General features: G+C 39.8%; 1 long non-coding RNA gene across 1 annotated transcript in view; it reads left to right on the top strand.

The window, feature by feature from the left end:
- The window catches only part of LOC111862955, a 318,933-nt gene extending 306,998 nt beyond the window's left edge, over window positions 1–11,935 (top strand). The window contains exon 3 of the long non-coding RNA XR_002842518.2: window positions 11,720–11,935. This is a non-coding gene — a long non-coding RNA (uncharacterized LOC111862955). The remainder of the gene's footprint in view (window positions 1–11,719) is intronic.
- Window positions 11,936–13,790: the final 1,855 nt, after the last annotated feature.

The following is a 13,790-nucleotide window of genomic DNA, read 5'->3' as shown; positions in this document are numbered from 1 at the left end:
TTTGTTTGTTTACTTGTCTGCATTATTGATTTATGTTAATGAAATTATTATTGTTGTTTGTTTACTTGGCTGCATTATTGTGTTTCCTCCAGTGCTTGCCTGTAATTTCTCTTTGACTTTATGTAGTGTTTGTCCATAGTGTAATTACTTGTACATATGTACCCTGTGCTCTGTCTGTAATTGGCCTTGCGGCTGTTGACTCGGCACATAAATAATAAAGAATTGAATTGAATTATTATTGTTGTAGTTCAATTCCCATTATTACTCTGAACTTAAGGGAGATGCAACCTACACCTCCACGTGTCTTCTTAATCTTAACAAATGCATTGGTACTGTCGGTAGCAGCAATCTACTTGATTTGATTATTTCAAACTTAAGCGACATAGGTATGACTCCTGTCGACCCTGGGCTTATAAAGCCTGACAATTATCATCCCCTTCTGATTATCAATATTTATCTGCCCTTTGCCACTTTTATTCAAAATTATGTACGTATATTCATACCGTAATTCTAATCTGGGAATTATGCATTGCTTTATAATATTCTCGCAAATTTTGACTGGCCTTGTATGTATGTTACTACCTCTGTTGATTCTGCTGTCGCCTGCCTCAATGTTGCTGTTCGAGATGCCATAGAACATACAATTATCCGTGATATTACAAGCCCTAATTCGAAATTGCCACACTGGTATTCAACGTTATTATATTATGGAAAAGAATTATTTTTGCAGACGCTTAAAAAAAATCCGACTCTCTTGACCAAAATTTTTCTTTCTGTCGTAAGATAGTTAAAGTTACTCTTAAGTCTGGCAGGCTAAGATGTTTGAAATCTGTGGATGAAAATTTAAAGTCGCGACGCAAGCAATTCTAGAAATATGTGGGCTCCTTTAGGAAAAACAATTCTAATTCCATCCAGCTTGAGGTTGATGGTAAGCATTTAATCAGACCTAATGATGTTTCTCATGAATTTTCGAAGCATTTTCAATCAGTGTACAACACTTATTGTCCTGTTGCCTGCCCCAACCTATTGTCATCTTCCGAATTCTTACCTTTAGCGCCTGTTTCCGATTTGGGTGTTATAAAAGCCATTAAGCACCTGAGACCATCTAAATCTGTTGGAAGTCGACTACATCCCTGGATTCATTATTAAGGACTGTACTGATACATTTGTACCTATTCTTAAACACATCTTAAATCTAAACTCATCTCAGCATTTTCCCACCATATGGAAGCAAGTAGCATTTGTTCCTGTTCTCAAAATGAAGTTGAGAAGCGCCTCTGTTCTAAACAGGTACAAGCCAATATTCCTTCTCAGTAATTTTTCCAAAATGTTATTCATGTCCATGTTTCGCGTTTTCTAAAATCTAAAATTAAACCTTATCGGCACGCTTTATTTAAAATTAAATCCACCAGCATCGATTTGATAACTAATGTTGATTTCATTTCCTTTAGTCGGCTCTCAGAGACAAGCTGATGCCATTTATTTTGATCTGAGCAATGCATTCGACATTGTCCCACATTCTCTTATTCTTCTTCTCCTTCATAAGCTTAGTGCTTTTGGCTTTCTGGTGGATATGTAAATTGGTTTCGCAGTTACCTATCCAACCGGAAACCTCAGGTGCGTGTTTCAGATGTTCTTTCCTCAACTTTTGAAGTTCCCTCCGGTCTTCTCAAGGATCTGTTGTGGGGCCCCTATTCTTCAGTATTCTCATTAACGACATATGCAATGCAATTGTCTTCTCTGAGTATTTTTGCTGACGATATCAAAATTTATCGAGCCGTTAGGCCCCCCATACACACACAGTTTGGCCTCCAGTTCGGCCTGCACAGTTGAAGACTGAAAGGCAAAACTGACGTGTGTGGTGCGGCCGGCCAATCGTTTGGACTGCTGGCTTGTGGGAAACCCATCAGTCCGTCAGTTCTGCTTCCAGGACCGTAGCACGTGACGTGTGTGACTCAACATTATAGGCTGGAAGACCGTGATTGTGGCATGAAGCCTGCCGCTTTATCTGGGCGTGTATGGGGAGGAAAGGGAGGGGGTAAACTGTCAAAGTTTTTGCCTGTAAGGTCGATCGGAAGGCCAAACTGTGTGTGTATGGGGGCCCTTAAATCTCCTCAGGACTGCTGTCTACTTCAGTCTGACATTAACTCTATACAAGGTTGGTGCATTGCTAACTGTATGAAACTCAACATCAGTAAAACTAAAGTTATATCCTTCTCCAGGAAAACCAACGTACTGATCTACGATTATAAACTTTGTCAATCGTCTATAGCCCGGACCGATTCTATAAAAGACCTGGGAGTGTTTATTGATGGCTAAGCTATATTTCCATGACCAGGTCAATTACATTTTCTCTCACTGTGTTAAACTGTTGGGTCTAGTTTGTAACATTACTTTCAATTCCTCATCTCTAGACTGTATGCTCAAATTGTACACTCCATTGGTTAGACCTAAGCTTAAATATGCGTCCGTAGTCTGGAATTCAATTATGTCAACTGATGCCAACAGCTGGAACGCATCCAGCAGAGGTTTGGGGCTCTCTGTTTTAATCGTTTCTATGCTCAAGTCCATTACAATTATTCTCTTGCTCTTGAGGAGTTACAATTGCACAGTTTACGTACTAGGAGACATCGCCTTGATGCTCTCTTTCTTATTCACGTTTATTTTGGCTCGAAATTCTGCCCTTCTGTTCTGGAAATTGTTGGTCTCCGAGTTCCTGCTCGGTATAGCAGAGACTTTGCATTGTTCAATATCTGATCCTCATGTAAAAATTGTCCTTCTGCTAGATGTGCAGCAGCTGCTGATGTTGTTTGCGGGGACGTTGACGTATTCGGAGCCAGGAACGTTCTCCTCAATCGTTTTTATAATATGCTATTATTATTATTATTGTTACTATTATTTGCATGATCATAAACAACAATTAAGCTGAATTATTATTATTATCCTCTCTGAGTACCTATACTTTTTATTTCTCAATTAAATATTTATACGCTTCATTTCTCATTTCTCAATAACAACTTAGATTTATGGTAATGAAATTATTATTATAATTATGTTTGTTTACTTGTCTGTATTAATTTGTTTTCTTCCACCGCTTGCCTGTAATTTGTCTTTGACTTTATGTTGTGTATGTCAATAATGTAATTACGTGTATCGACACTGTGCTCTGTCTGTAATTGGCCTTGTAGCTCTTGACTCGGCACATAAATAATAAAGAACTGAAATTGAATTGAATTATTACAGTGCTGTGTCTGTAAATGGCCCTGGAGCTGTTTACTCGGCACGTAAAATATAAAGAATTTAAATGAATTGACTTGAATTGAATATTCCTCAAAAGTGCAACATGATGCGAAACTGATATGAAATAGGCTATAACATACTCATACGTGCAGTAGGAATAGGTGGACATTTTAAATCGGATAATGCAGCCCACTGTTCTGTAAGTAAAATGCCTGCTTCTTCAAGCTTCTGCGCATAATAACAACTGCATACTCCATGGCTTGTAGCCCGCAAGCGAACTATACCGACCGAGCGACCGCCGCTTGTCAGCGAAGTTAGTGCCAACTTTTGCGGATAGAGGGTGTCGCGTGGTCAGCGCAACGAAACCACACGGTCGTTAATTTCGCTTTTATAGACCAAATAACAACTGCATTATTCATATTTGGGGAATAAAATCTACAATTTGAAATGTGTCCACATAGCAAAACTTGCTCTCGTTATGCAGTCTGTCCAAACCCCAATTTCACACAAAAAGTGAAAAAAATGTATTGATCTTGCATTCAGGTCTCAGGGTGTATGTGTTGACAATTAAAACTCTGTTTAACTCTTACTTATTTTGTCATGTGTTGGAAGGCACAACATTATCATGTGAAGAGGGTAGCAATATAGGCTTTTAGGTTAGGAATTTTCAGATTTTCTTTTAGAGAAACCTATCTTGTGTTCAGCAAGAATCCTTGGAGCCAGCTCAGACACGGCGACGGGGAAAAATGTGACGGAAACTTACGATTTTGTTTACAACCACTGCTGCAAATCTTCCCACACATAAACCCTCGTTCCTTCCCCACACTTGGTTTGTTTCACACTTCCTGTAATTCTGACATTGCCTACCTACGGGTTGAAAGTTATAGCAGCCATGGCAGAGATATGAAGACGTTGTAACCGCTTCTCGTCAGCCACTGTACAAGTATTTCTTGCGATTTTTATTTTATTTCTTGCGTAATTTCTTTGATGAAAAAGAAAATTTAAAAAATCAGCCGATTTCATGGGAACGGAAATTATAGGAGAATTATATATATATGGACTGTGGCTCTGCAGTAGACCACACGGATTTAAATAATTCAGAAGGGCTCATTTCGCGAGTATGGGATGCTTTGAATGTCATTCCGAAGTTCGAAAGCTAAACTGACTTTCCAGTCTACATCTTGGTCATGCTGTTTCACTTTTTCAACTTTACGAATATGGTTTCTGTCTTTTCGTATCCTGGTTACAGAATTTATCAGGTGTGATTACCTTTTATCCATAGTTATGTTCGTAATTTTCAGCCTATTTTATTTCTTTGTTTTGTACTGTGTCCCTCGAGTATCGTCCGAAGGTGTCTGATACTTTCAAGTTATTTTATTCTCTTGTGATTGTTTCCCGGAGCTGATGTTACTCTTCCAAAATGTGAACTCAATTTGGGTTCGCTGTAGTGTATGTGTCTTTTCTTCATCCTTGACACCTTAGTCTCTCTGGCCTGTCCCCCTATTGAGAATTAATTTTGAAATTTATCTCGCAGACAGCTGAAAGCGTTCCTAGTACTGGTGATCAGCTCGTTGTAAGGCCACTTTCTGTATAGGGCAACATGATCACAGAACGAAAGCAAATATATCCATTATTCGAGTGGGATTCGAACTCATGATCCCAGTGTTTTCGTGAGCGAAGACATTTCATGCTTTAGACCGTGGGGCCACTGTGATCGGCTTCTCTCTTACTCCTATTCTGAAATATATTTCCATGAGGCACTCTGATACATTTTATGCGTAGAATCGTTATAGTCTTGAGAACATTGATGTTAGATCTGTACTTCTTACCGTGTGTTGGGTTGGGTTGGGATGGACTTTCTGTGTAGTCGTGAATTCGTATGTCTTATACATTTTACATTTGTTAAATGAGACGTTATTGAACGTAACACATGTACTGTGATAACTATTTTTGAAACAATTATTTTGAACAAAATATATGTTTATTTCTACGTGTTCCCATTTTCCAAACATGTCAATTGTCTTTGATAACCAAAGTTTCTTAAGGAGCACTTCTCGAAGGGAGAACTTTCGAAACATAAAGATGAACATAAAAACAGAAGCTTGTTACAGTATTGTAGAAATGATAATGGCGTGTTCCCTAGCGCACCGAAACTGAAAGCTGACGGAGAAGAAAAGTTGAGGACAAAAATTCAGATAAAGAGCTGAATTTTGTTCTGAATGTTCATTTAACGGGAATAATGAAATGTTTTAAAATCTGGAAACAGAATTTCTAGCATTGAATTGAAGCAATGGTTATGGATGTTTTGCATTTGTGTATATATATACCTGTATATCTTGGAATTACTCAGCAGATTCCTTCACTCCTTTATTTCTTCCTGATACAGAAAACTTTTGAGTGCTTGTAAGAATCAATGCACCTCATAAAACAAGATGTTCTGACTAGAGATTAAGACTTTTTTATTTCCCTCCTGATTCTTTTATTTTTTAAGAAGTTGGCCATAAATTTTTACTGAAATATATTCCATGTAATGACGCACTTTTCTCTAGTGTTATATATATACATATAAAGAGCTATAGAGCTAATTGAATTCTGGTTTGCATCAGCCCATTTTAACCCCTGATTAAATGAAGCTTAAATTGTCTAACATTGTGTATCATATCGAAATCGGACATGACAGAAAATATGCATTTCGTTCAGTTGTACAATCTTCGTCATCTTGTAAAAGGTTATCAGCTCCGTCCAGTGTGATTGATAAATGTTTTTTTTCTTTCCCTTTTAATCTTTCATTCTTGACATGTTTCGGTCGGAGCGACCATCTTCAGAAGGAGATACCAATACTTGCGGAAGCTACTGTTACAATGTGATTGGGTATTTTTGATACATACATACATACAGTCACTACAATGTCATGAATATAAAAGATTAGCCTTTAACAACTGCAGAGATATGCCTGAATTTATTTAAAAAATTATAAATTATTATAATTAGTTTACTTACAAGAGTTTAAGAAACTTTCTTACATTTTAGAACTATTTAGTTCGTGGCTTTTATACTGCCTCTCTTTAAAGGAAGTTGAATATCTACCACCTCCTGGTTCCGTCGGTTGATGACTAGGGCTCTTTAGTGTCGTCCTGTTGTTCAATTGGTTGAATTGCGCTTTATATGAATTCACATATTACAATAGAATAGCCATTATCAATTTGCCCGACTTTCCACACAGTTAATACATTCAACACTTCGTCTGAATTAATACAAGTCTCATAAATGTATTAAAATTGAGATAAAAGTTCTACATTTAAATGGATGCCTAGAGATATACATAAAGATATGTATAATAGCATAAAATAAAATTTTAAGTTATGAAATTCACCCATAGAATGAATTAAATTGTTGTTCCTTGTATTCATGGTATCTGTCGTGCCTAATTATTGTTATATATAAACATTATTTATGTTTGGTATCCATTATTGCAATTATAAGATTATAATATGTAGTTATCTACAGGTGCTGTTTTGATTGTGATCGGGCGTGTTTTATTTCTACTCCCATTTGATTTCCTTATGGAGGAGCTGCACTGTTTGGAATCACTTGTTGCGACGTTCTATAACGTTTATTCTTTGATTTTCACGGTCAGGTTTTCTTTATTTTTTAACTTTATCCACCTCTCCCGTTGCTGCATCTAGCTTCGTCGTGTGTTATAAGCTGAAACATATAGGACATCGTCATACTATCAGAACTAATAAACTCATTATAAACAGTAAATGTGAATAAGATTTGGTAGTTTTGTGTTGAGACGGAAAACAAAACGAAGTATAGGTTAACGCGACAGGATGCATTCCTTGAAGATTCATTTACACAGTGAGCCAAAATGAATACGGAAGAATTTATTCACGCCAGCTTCTATACTAGTACACAGAAGTTTCATATGTCGACCCTTTCCAAATGAACCTCAAGTTTTATAAGATTTGAAGCCTACACTGCGCATAAATATGTTTAAATCTTCTCGGGCTATCAGCCGTGTCAGTGTTGAGTTAAAAAGCAAAGTTTCAGAGATCTCCTCGGTCTTGGCCCTGATAATGGCCACAGAGGAGGTCTGTGAAACGTTGATTTTAAATTCAAAATTGACACGGCTGACCCACCGAGAAGATTTCAGCAGTACTTCAAGTTGTTACGTCCCCCCCCCCTCCCTGCGAGAGGCTGGGGACAACTAACAGTGGGCACAGAAAGGGAAACCCCTGCCTTCCATGGGACCCCTCTCCGTGGCCTCAGTGTCTCTTCCTTATTATACAACACGAAGGCTCAAAGTTGCTCTCGACTGGATTCCAGTTTGAGCCAGCTCAGTCTACCGTAATTCAGTTTTTAAGGATTGCATCCTGTTGCGTATATACAATGAACATATATCATTTCTACGGTCAACGCAACAATATTTTATTTTATTATTAATTAATTAATTTATTTATATGGCATGCACTGCATGTTTCGACCTCAAATGGATCATCTTCAGGTGCTGCAAGTTTCTCACGTACTATACCTAACTGAAACGCTAATATTCCCATTTTTCGAAATGGTTCGTACAAGTTAGTTCCTATTCAATTCACAATCTATAGAAAACTTACACTACACCTTGGTTAAAATTAATAGTAAAATACAATAAAATAAGAATAAAAATCAGAATAAAAATCGTGCATTTGATACAGTCGTATACATAGCGATAGATTAAACCTAATTAAATAATTAGACCATAAATCCACAATTTTACATTTAAAAATTATCTTTCAAAATGTTATAAATTGTAAGTACGTAATTTTGTGTTTGTTACTGCAGTAGACCATGCACAGGCTTCGTCAGATGTCTTCGCTGTTCGCTGCACTGGCTCGCCATGTTAGTATAGTAATGTTACCATTCTCCTAGAGAGCAGATCCCTCTTCTTTCATGTTGTCGGGAGCCAGTGGCTAATGTGTGCCGTTTACATTGTGTACTTCCTTGCACTGCGTGGTTCATGTACTGCGTGCTAAATAAATAAATAATAAAATATTGTTGCGTTTACGGTAAAAATTGTATATGTTCTACCTTAACTCGTTACATTTCCCTCTGGTTGTGACATCTACTCTTCGCCAGGAGTGATGCTGTATTATCAGGAACCTGACATCTGTGATAATGGGATATGCTACTTGACAACCAGGTTTACATTGAGGAATGAGGGGCATAGAATTACTCATCATTCCTCCTAATTATTTTTAAGTAGGGGTTGTAAGCTGTAATTTAGTGTGCTGTTGTGTGAACTGACTGTCGTCTGGCATCGACGATACATACGTACAGGAAGGAAGATAAGAAACAGCACACTTCTGAAAGGTGTACTCAAGAGTAGCTTCCCGTGCCTCCTATTTTCGGTTCAGTTTGTCTGCTTTACAAGAAGTTTCCCGACGAGAATTCCGTATGCTCAGTCCATCCCATTTTCTTGTTTATATAATTGCTTATATCGATTACCGTATTTACGCATGTATAGACCGCACATTTTTTGCCAAAAATTCAAGAGGAAAACTGTGGTGCGGCTTATATTCGAAATATTCGAAATCACACTTCATTTAAAAAAAATATATTCATAATTAGTAATTCAGGATGTTCAAAGATCGAGGAAACCGGGGCAGCAGCGTAGAGCGGATGGAACGTTTCTCCGCGACTACTGTGCCCCTCCCCGCTAGCGAGAGTGCAGTCGTGTCGCTGATACCCTTACATCAGTTTCTGTACATGCACACATTTATAAGAATACTGTAAAAAGATAACACAAACTTACCGTGCTTTATAACAGGTGCTGAAAGTGACCCCCTTCTGCTTGCAAACATGCTTCGCATCGCATGAATAAATTATGCGACACTTTCTGAAGTTGGTCCACGGTAATTGAACCATATTACTGTTCATCACTTGACTCGTTACTGTCGATGTCGCTCTCGCTCGAAGTTTCGCTGTCAGGTGATGTCAGCCATACAGCGTCATCTTCAGTCCCGTCCATTGCGTTGGAAATGGATGTGACTTTAAAACTTTTGGAAACCATTTCTTCTGGTATGGTGTTCCATGCAGCCACAATCCACTCACACATTTGACTTAATGAAGGTTTCTTCAATCGTCCAGTCGGCGTCATCTCCGTGGAACCGCATCTCCAGTCCCGGTAAAAGCGCCGCAAATGAGACTTGAAAGGACGGTTTATTGACACGTCAAGTGGTTGTAACATGCCAGTCATCCCCCCTGGTATCACAACCATATCACTTTTCTCCTGCCTCATCTTCACTTTCACATTTTCAGTTAAATGGCTTCGAAAACTGTCAACCACTAACATTGACCGCTGACGTAAAAGTGCGCCTGGGCGCCGAAACCACACTGATTTCAACCAATCCAGATAGAGCTCTTCTGTCATCCATCCTTTTTCTTGAACTCTCACCAAAATTCCCGGTGGAAGCTTTTCTTTCGGCAATGTTTTGCGTTTGAAGATTACAAATGGTGGTAGTTTGTTTCCATCAGCAGTGATACCAAGCATTACGGTACACCGCTGCTTTTCTGCTCCTGCAGTCCGCACATGCACTGTTTTTTCGCCTGCTTTGTTCACTGTACTTTCACCCGGCATTTCAAAGAACACAGGAGTTTCATCAACATTTCCAATAGCTCCCATGGTGTAGTTGTGCGTCTTTCTTAATTTCAGGACATGTTTTTGAAATGCAAGCAGTTTCTCCTGGTATGTGTCGGGAAGGCGCTGCGCTATTGACGTCCGTCGCCGAATTACAAGATCATGTCGGGCCATAAAGCGCCTTGCCCATCCGTAACTTCCCTTAAATTCATTACGAGGAATTTTCATTCTGTCCGCTATTTTGAGGCCTTCAAATTGAATCATTTCCACAGACACTGAAAATCCATCCGCCCGTGTATTACGCACGTATCGCAAAAGTTTATTTTCAAGTTCTGGAAATTTAGCTTTCTTTCCGCGGAAAGGTCGATATTTTTGACGTTTTTTAAAGGGCATCTTTTGTTAGTATCCATCTTCGCACATTTTTTTCGTCAACGTCGAATTTTCTCCCTGCTGCTCGATTTCCGTGTTCTTGTGCGTAACGCACCACTTGAAGTTTAAATTTAGCCGTATAACCTGCTCTTACTCGACCCATGTTTCACTCAGAACTAACCAGTCAAGTCAAGTAAAGGCGAAAAGGTTATAACTCTCCCCCGCAATGCCTTTGTTCCGAGCGGTACCGTTATTTTCGCTAGTTGCGAACTTAGGAATGTTAAACGTTGCCAAATTTCGGAATAATTTCTACTCCTGAAATAATATTCCAAGAAAATTATTTTTTCTATAATTTCTATCTGAAAATTGTGCTGCGGCCTATACACGCACGCGGCCTATACATGCGTAAATACGGTATGTTAAATAAAAAAGGTAAAAGGTAAAGGTTTCCCTGTAACAGGCCATGGAAACCTATAAGGTTTAGAGACGTGGAGAGTCCCACATTATCTAGACAATAGGCTCATAGATGGCGGTGATGTTGTCAGCCTTACGCGCCGGCTGCCCTTTACCCCCCAGGAAGATTCCTTGTACTCATTTCTGTTAGAGGCTGAGTCGAACCCAGGGCCATAGTGCGGCTGGAAGGATTAGGTAAATTGAAGAAATCCACTTCATCGGCAGTCGAACCCGCGAGCTTCCGGCTTGTAGCATAGTACCGCAACCAACTACGCTACCGAGTGCCCTCCGATTACGTTAAATGATGGTAACTTTATTGCTATTATTCATTGTTTTCGGATTAGGCACTCTGTCATGTTCCCATGTAAAATCAACACCTGAAACACTGAAACTTAACAGGCAGTTGGCAGAACTGCTTGGGCCGGGGCGTTTGACCTTAGAAAGGTTTTTGCATGCGTTGTACAACACGAGATACAGGAAGGTGAGAGCCTCAAGCGGGATTCGAGGCCACGATTGCAGTTTTCGAGCTATTCGAAGATGGTCTCAGACCGCACGACCATTATCATCATTATCATCACCAGTATTATCATTACCTTCTACAAAACGCTGAGTTACGTAACATTATCCATTCTCCATAAACTTCTCACTTACATCCACGCAGTTACGTGCAAGAGGTTGTAAGTTCGAGAAGTTGTGAAGTTGCTCAGACAGACGCGTTTGCGCAGTGAATACTCTTGCATGAAAGCCGCGAAGATCTTACTTACGGACTGGCTGCTTTATGTAAGGTGTCGTGGTTGTACTACCCATTAAAAAAACAAACAAAGAGAAGTTGCCTTAAAGAGGCGTCCAACGCCACATCATTCCCCATTCATAACGACCATCCTGGCATGTGACGCTACATACTGTGGGGAGAGAAGCGCCCTCAAATAAACAAATGAAGTAAATCTTGTTACTTGTCAAAATATACAGTGTATGAAGGGTTACTTTCTAACATGGAAAGCAAGTACCAATAGTGAGACAGAGGCTTCTTTGCAGGTTGCGTGGATGCACTTCGAACAGTCTGCAATACTGACAGTGCACAACCACGTGATCACGAGGAATCCCCGTATTTCTGTGACACATGACAAACATCGCACTTGGTTCCTCCACATCAGCAACGTCCAGGAGGAAGACAAGGGCCGCTATATGTGCCAGATCAACACTGTTACCGCCAAGACCCAGTTCGGATATCTGCACGTAGTGGGTAAGTGTTTCCAGCCACTATTTGTCCAAAGCCTCATTTACAGATGTTTCATTTCCTCGAGGCATGCCATGCCGATGAAGTTCCAAAACTGGATGGCAAAATCTTTTGTTGAGTGTTCTCATGGGAAAAATTTGTGGCGAATAATTCTCTTCATATAAAATGGCAAATTTGAACTGTCGTTATATTGGATTTTGAAATTAGCCCCTTATTCGTTCTCGGAGACTGTGCGTAATTTGTTTTTGTGTCTCACTGTACGACCCCAGACTGATAACAGCCACTGTCTTATTTTCGAGAGTTCTGGTTCTTGCTGAATGGTTTAAACATTCCTTTTCTTATTTTCTACAAACAATGCTGCAGTAAAACTTCTATTGCAACGACGAAGCCCAATGACTGTTTTTTATATAAAACTGCTAATTAATAGATCGACGCAACCCAGAACGCGCAAAGTCGTCACTGTTGTAATCGGATGCACAGAAACATAAGTGATTTAATTTTCGTGCATTGTATACTCCAGGCATAGATTCTTGAGAGTGCATAACATTTAAAAAAGACTTATGTGTTCAAGGACGTTTCGATAATTTTGCTTTTATGAAATATCACTGCTAAAATAGTTATATTCTACCTGTTATTGTATTTCGAACGTAACTTAATTAGGTGTAAATTTGTGTGTTAATTAGTTAATACTTTACATGGCAAATGTCTGGAAATACTGCCTGAGGATGATATTTAAATATATATTATAGAAATAGGTTGTAAGGACGTGCTCACGACGGAATGAGTTCGGAAGAAAGCCCGGCGGCAGATATGTTGAATGCCGTAATAAAGTACGCTTATGGTACATGTGAATGCAGGTCGCCCACGGAGTGTACTGACACCAGGCAATGAAGATATCATAATTTCAGCTGTCGAATGAAAGCCGTGGAGAATCTCATTCGACATAGCACGGGAATTTGGACTGGCCCAAGTGAGGGTCATCGAAGTATTTCACGACGATCAGATCCACCCATACCAGTACTCACGGAGCGCACATCTGTTCCCAGACTGTCATCCTCTGTGGATAAGCTCACTTTACATAACATTCTGTGGGCAGACGAAGCATGTCTTACTTTTGAGTGTGTGTTTATCGCCCACAACCCTCACCTTTTGGCGCTATCCGCGAACATGGGTGTCAAGTCCACTTCAGCGTTAGTGTTAGGGCTGCGATGGACGGGAACATTGTCGTGGGCCACCATCTGCTGCCTGACAGGCTGACTGCTTAACGATATCATGATTCTCTGGAAATAATTCCACTGAGACTGCGGGAATGTGAGCCTCTAGCTGTGAGGCAGACTTTGTGGTTTCAACATGTCGGAGCTTCTGCGCACCATGTTTGGCAGTGGTTGAACGCGACGGGTTATAAACGAACTCACTGGAGAAACATTTGTTGCCACTTTGTGGGTTGATTTGCATTGTACGGGGAAATTAGGCACTCGTACCCAATCTAAGCTGTACGTGTATGAGCTGTGGACAGGGAAGGTCCAAGACAGATAAACGTACATTCAGTTGCTTTCAGAAGCTCCTATATATGCGAAGTCCGATCACAGTGTCCGGGCGGTCAAAGGTATGAGCTGTCTTCGCCCGCTTAACACTAGGATCGTGGGTTCGAATTCCACTTGTGGCATGGATGTATGTGTGCGTTTATTCTGTGTTCATGTTGTTTTGTATGTAGGTAAATGCCTTGGGACGGGCTGACCGCCGTCCAAGGAGTCCTGCTGACTGTGTAAAAGATTACGAAACTGAAAAAAGCGGAGAAGGTCCAACAGAGGGCTGAAGAGCAATAGACAGATTGATAAGAAGGGACCAGTTTTTCATCAGCACAGACGT

The sequence above is a fragment of the Cryptotermes secundus genome, unplaced genomic scaffold (assembly GCF_002891405.2).
Source record: "Cryptotermes secundus unplaced genomic scaffold, Csec_1.0 scaffold856, whole genome shotgun sequence".
Lineage (NCBI taxonomy): Eukaryota > Metazoa > Arthropoda > Insecta > Blattodea > Kalotermitidae > Cryptotermes > Cryptotermes secundus.
This window is presented reverse-complemented; position numbering and strand designations above follow the sequence as displayed.